The sequence below is a fragment of the Camarhynchus parvulus genome, chromosome 12 (assembly GCF_901933205.1).
Source record: "Camarhynchus parvulus chromosome 12, STF_HiC, whole genome shotgun sequence".
Lineage (NCBI taxonomy): Eukaryota > Metazoa > Chordata > Aves > Passeriformes > Thraupidae > Camarhynchus > Camarhynchus parvulus.
Window position 1 is genome coordinate 13418950 of NC_044582.1, and position 6000 is coordinate 13424949.

The following is a 6000-nucleotide window of genomic DNA, read 5'->3' on the forward strand; positions in this document are numbered from 1 at the left end:
CAACATATTTCAGTAAATTAAATCATTGCAGGCAAATCATTGCAGAAATCTGTCTCATACACAGCAGATTCTGCCCCCACCTTATACATGACTTTTTCCCTTGACTCTTTGGCACATTTTCCTCTGAAGGGCAAATGATTCCTGATATAAATATGAATAACCTTGGCTTTGCTATATTGTATCCTCAAGCAGCTCGGGTAAAATGTCTTCTAGAAAATGCTGAAAGCAGCTTATAACATAAAGCACGTGTGCAAATATTGTAGCAAATATTGCTCCAAAAAGGAGCCCTCTCTGAGTAAATGTCCCTTTATGTAAACAACTGCTAGGCAAAGCAGTGAAAGTGGTCATCAACACGGGGATTTCCCCTACAGCCCTAACAGCATGTGCATCTTTCCTGCTCTGCCCTGGCTATCAGCTCTAGGCAGCCCTGCCTGCAGGGTTCACTGCAGACTTTAAGCCTGTCTGATGAAAAAAACACCATGCTGCAGCTGGCTGTGATCCAAATTGGAGAAGGCTTTGATTCCTATACAGTCATGGAGAGATACTTCAGGTGTCCAGGGCTGAGAAAGCTTATAAATGTTAATTCCTGTGCTTGATCCAATGAAAGGGAGAGTGTGTGTGCTATGCTTGCTAAATGGTGACACCCAGCAAAAGGTGCATCCTGGGGCTGAGGGATGCAAACAGAGCATCCTGCAAGTAGAGGGAGAGGATATGGCAATGTATGTGCAGGGGGAGAAGATTACCCTTGCCTGCAGTGATTTAACTTAGAGCCTGACATAATTGTGTGCTTGGGCTGTAACTCACAAGCAGTGCCTTTGTAGGGTTTCTTTTTTCCTCTGCCAGAGGCAGAGACATCTCAATTGGCTGCACAGCAGCTGCTGGGCTGCTGCACTGGGCAGATGAGCACATTATTGCACAGCTGATGCAGCTTGGCTCAATTTGCTGAGCTTGGAGCTGTGGCCACTCAATAGATGCCTGAGATAGCACAGCATCCATGGGAATGGGAATGCTGCAGCCAGCAGATACACTTCTCATGTGGGGATTATTGGTTACTGGGCTTATCCTACAAGGGTAGTGAAGCAGACACTTATATGCATGAAAATATTCAGGTATATGGTTTTTAAAGATCTGTGAAATTGTGGCTTAAAAAGGATTCTTGGGAGAGGATTATGGCAGTTAACACTTCCTGGGGCCTTGTGTGAAAGGGGTCAGCCCTGTGCTTTGCTCATGGAGGGGCTCTCATTGCCTTTTCTGAATCAGTTCTGGCTTTTATGGAGCTCAGCCACTTATCCCTGCTCTGTGTTTTTGGCCAGGTTTTCCTACAGAAAGTGGTGTTGTCTTGTCTTTTGGCCAGCATAGGGATGGTGGTTGGGCAAAACCTCTCTGTCCCTGCCCAGCCCTGAAGGACCAGCAGGCAGAGGTTTGTGTACAGAGGAGCTGGGCTGTCCTCTGGCTGTGACAGGAAAGTTCCAGGCCATATTTCAAGGCAGTTCATTGCAAAGTAGGGACAGGGCTGGTTTTATCCATGGTTTGATCATCTTTCTGCCCGTTCTGTAACTCTCTGTGCACAAAGCTGGGGGAAACACCTCCAGTGTGCACACCCTGGGCAGGGATGTGCAGACACAGGATCATCACATCACACCAGCCTCAGGGAGAAGTGCCAAACACCAGCAAGGTGGGAGCAGCAATCGGTGCTGAGCTGACCCAGTCAGGTGATGAGCTGCAAATTAGATCTTTCTCAATAAGCAGTTAATTTACAAAGTGTTTTCAGCGTTGTTTGGTTTGGTTTTGTTGTTGTTTTTTTTTTTATCCAAGTGATCAACAACTCATCACTTCTGGATGTGTCTGCTTCAGACAAGGGACTGCTCACAGATCATTGACTGGAATTGTTCCTGCCTTCTGGTTTTGATCTAAACCATGCGCTGATGAATGAGAGAAATATTTTTGAGGACAAGAGGATGGTGGGTGCCATATTTCTGGTGTAAACTGAATAAGGTGGCATGTGCTAAAACTCATGGAAATTTTGTGAGCATTTCTCAGAAATGCCAATCTCTCCTTGGCATGTGAATAATCCTTAATAATGAATAAAGCTGTTGATATACCAAAACAAATGTGAGAAAATAGTTTGCCAAAGGAGCAGATGCTGTGTTGCATCCCATTGTATGGTTAAAATTCCCAGAAAATAATTATCCCCAAACATTTTGCTTTTCTATTAACTGAGAATTCACAGAGTTGTCTCATTCTGCAAAATTTCAGCTCCTGAGAAGAAGCAGAGAGCACTAGAAGTAAGACAATAATTTCTGTCAGTGAAATGAAAAAGTTCTGAAGCATGTTTTGGTTGGTTAGTTGGTTTGTTTTTTTCAGCAGGAGAAAACAATTCTTTCTTACTTTAGGTTCTTTTAATCATTAAGTACATTTCTTTTGAAGCCTAGATTTTTTTTCTTTTAATTTTTCCTTCACTTTTCCCAGTCAGGCCACTATACCCCCCAAAAACATTATTTTAGGAAATACTTGCATTCTAGTGTAAAATTACTCTAAGAGAGACTCTGCAGAGTCTTTCCTGTTCTTGTTGCTGGGATCAGAAGGTGAAACCCCTCCAGGTGTGTTGTGTAGAAACAAATCAACCTTTGCAGTGTGCTGGCTGTACCAAGCTGTCCCTGTGAGCCCAGCCATGGTTTAACCCCCAAAAACTGCCATCCTCCCAGGGGAAGCCCAGCTCCACCAGTGCTGCTGTAAGCCCCTTGAGCAGGGTGTAACCTGCTGTGCTCACAGGGGGCACAGGGCTGCTGTTCTAGCTTGGCAATATTTTTATTTTTGCTTCTCCATCGAATAGAATAAAAGGAATAAAAAACCTCCCATGATGGATGATTGTGTGTATGAAGTCAAACAGGAAATATCTGTTCCTTGTTCAGCCTGGAGAAAAGGAGGCTCAGGGGAAACTTTATTCTCTCCAAAACTCTCTGAAAGGAGGTTGTGGACAGATGGGGGTCAGCCTCTTGTCTTGGGTGAAAAGTGACTGGTCAAGAGGAAATGGCCTCAAGTTGTACCAGGGGGGTTTAGGTTGAGTATTAGGAAATGTTTCTTCACCAAAAGGGTTGGAGTGTGGGAACAGGCTCCCCAGGGAAGTGATGGAGTTTCCATCCCTGGAGGAATCTAAAAGACACATAGACATGGCACTCAGGGACATGGTTCAGTGGTGAGCTCGGCAGTGCTGAGTTAACAGTTGGACTTGATGATCTTAGGAGGTTTTTTCACCCTGAATTACTCTATGGTTTTTGCAATGGCTGGTATATTTGCACTGTTGCTTTGCAAGCCTGTGTTGGTCAGTCTCCATCCCAGTATTGTCTTCATTTTAGACACAAATGCTGCAGCCCATGGGCAGGGGTGCCAGTGTGCAGACACAGAACAGAATTCAGTGTAGTGGGATGGTTGAGATGTCTGGGTTGGCCCCATCCAAGCGTGGCCAACCAGGCTGTTCTGGGCTCTGAGGCTGCAGCTTTCATGGTGCCTTGTATGTCATGGGAGGGCAGGGGTTGTTCTGCAAGTGCTGTGGAAGATGTGGGGAGCACCTGCAGCCCCTGGCTGGGCTGCCCTGATCAGCCCCAGGGCTGCTCTTTGAGTTCACACTTGCTGTTTCTCAGACACTGAATTGCACTCATGGGCTTGGCAATAACTGTGTGGGTTTTAACCCTGATAACACAAATGAAATTACCATGGTTGATAGGCTCATCATCCAGTCCTGGTCCTTTTAATACATTGTGTTCTCTAAATGGGAATTAGGACTCTGCCATGTGCACAGACAAGTTTATCCAAAAGAAATGACCAATAACTCATCCCTAATTGCAGTGAGCACAGGAGAGTACAAAGGATATTACCAACTACCCTCTGAATCCATAGTGCAGAGCTGCTCCAGTCCCCCACACAGCAGATTAGCTGGGACCTTTGGAGGTCTGTCCCACCAGCCCCACTGTTGGATGCAATTGCCTTTTACAGGGAGGGCTCACAAAGTGGCTGCTCATCAGTGTTCCCTTCAATGTCAGTTGTAACCTGTCAGGCGTTGAAATAAAACAAGCTGTTGGCACTGCAATGTGTATTTTTGTCACCTTCTGTGCACATCATGGCTCCTATAGACCACAGGAATCCACATAATCAATTTGCTCACTGCAAAAAGCTGCAATTTGCAGGACTGACATGGCCAAAATATTAAAACTCCCTCATGAGGCACTGCCCACCATCTAGACAGCCAGACACCTGCAGATTCCACCCTTTAGCTGTCAAAATGGGTTTTCTTTGATGTTGCAGGTACAGCCCAGAGCTGTGGCATTCAAATAGTTCAAACATCTCTTTTAGCAATATGAAATCCAGTGTGTTAAATTATTTTTCTCAGGACTTTAACCACGGGGGGAAATGGTATAAACATCTTTAGCCAGAGATGCAATAGGGGAACTTGAACCCCCTATTTGACACACAGGAATCTGTTTGCCATCGTTTTAAACACAAAGGTCCCCTGTGGAGGCAGAGATGCTGCAGGGCTCCAGCTGCCAGCAGTGCTTTGTGGTGGGGTAGGGAGGCACTGGGAGCAGGGACTGATGTCCCAGTTTGGACTGATCAGGGGGGCTGAAGTCACAGCTCCAGCATGTTGCTGGTGGAGGAAGACGTGGAGGAATTGCAGGTAGAGGAGCTGCTCCATGATGGCAACACCTCGAGGTGCCTCCCACAAGGTGTTGTAACCATCACCTCTCTGGTAAAGGCCAGCAAAGCAGGCGTGAGAGTCCCTGCTCATTGCTGGAACTTCTGAAATTTAGACGTGTGTGTGTGTTCATTTTCTCAAGCTGTTAAATGGGCTCAATAACTTTGCTGTTGCATGATCCTAAAATGAAGTTGTATTCCCTAAACCCTGAAAATCCTTGTCTTAACTTCTCCTGGGGCTCTGGGAAGCTCTCCTTTCTGGCCACAGCAAGAGGGGCTCCCCAGACTCTGCTTCCTCTGGTGCAGATGTGCTGCCCTGAGCAGCTCTCAGACAGATGTTGCATCTAAAACATTGAAGTAACAAAACATGACTCATTTGTGTATATTTGGGGAAGCTCTTCCATTCCCCTGCTCTGTAGTTTGTTGTTTAAAGGATTGGCACAGTTCAGAATCTCCCAAAAGAAAATAAATCCTGCTTTGCAGTCCATCCTAATTCACAATCCTTCCACACAGCTATCATTTGCTCAGGAAAACCAGATAGTAAAAATGTGACTGCCTGCCTCAGAGTGAGTGATTAGGAGAAGGTAACTGAGCTGTAGCAGAAAAGCTGAACAAGGATCCCCGAGTCTGATGGCAAAGGAGTTGCTGGTTGTTCATAGGAACTTCTTTATCTGAGATTAATGACAGGAGGTTAGTGGCATCTTGCTCGAGACCCTTTTTTGGCTCTGGGACACTTGCCAAAGTTTAGACTCCCATTCTGAGTGTTGACAGGCGGAGAGAGCACTTCAAAATGTGTTATGGACATAATTAGTTACTGTTATCACAGTTTTCTTAATTAGAATATCATAAAAAGGGGAAGTGTGATGATTTACACGAGGAAGATTGGAAGAGCAGCAATTCTAAAGGCTGGAGAATGAATACCAGAGAGGAATATAAAGGTTATCTGCCTCTGGGATGAGGGATGCTGCTTACCTGGGACTTTCAGAGATGCTCTCAGTATTGACTGAACCTTTTATTTTCCATCAACTTTTCGCTAACTCAGCCAAACTGCAGGAGCCTTTGTTCAGCAATTACCCATCCATCTCCTGCAGGATGGCTCACCTGCTGCTACCAGGATCCTGGCAATGCTGATAACTTGCAAATGTTAAAAGGAAGCCTTACTTTTGAAAGTACTTCTTCCTTAAGCTATATTTCTCTTGCTGTTTCTAGACAACAGAATCCAAGACATTGAATTTATTCATTCTCATAATTGTGGAGAGAAATTATAGCCCTTTTTTAAAAAGAATGCAAGCAGCTAAAGAAATCCAGTTA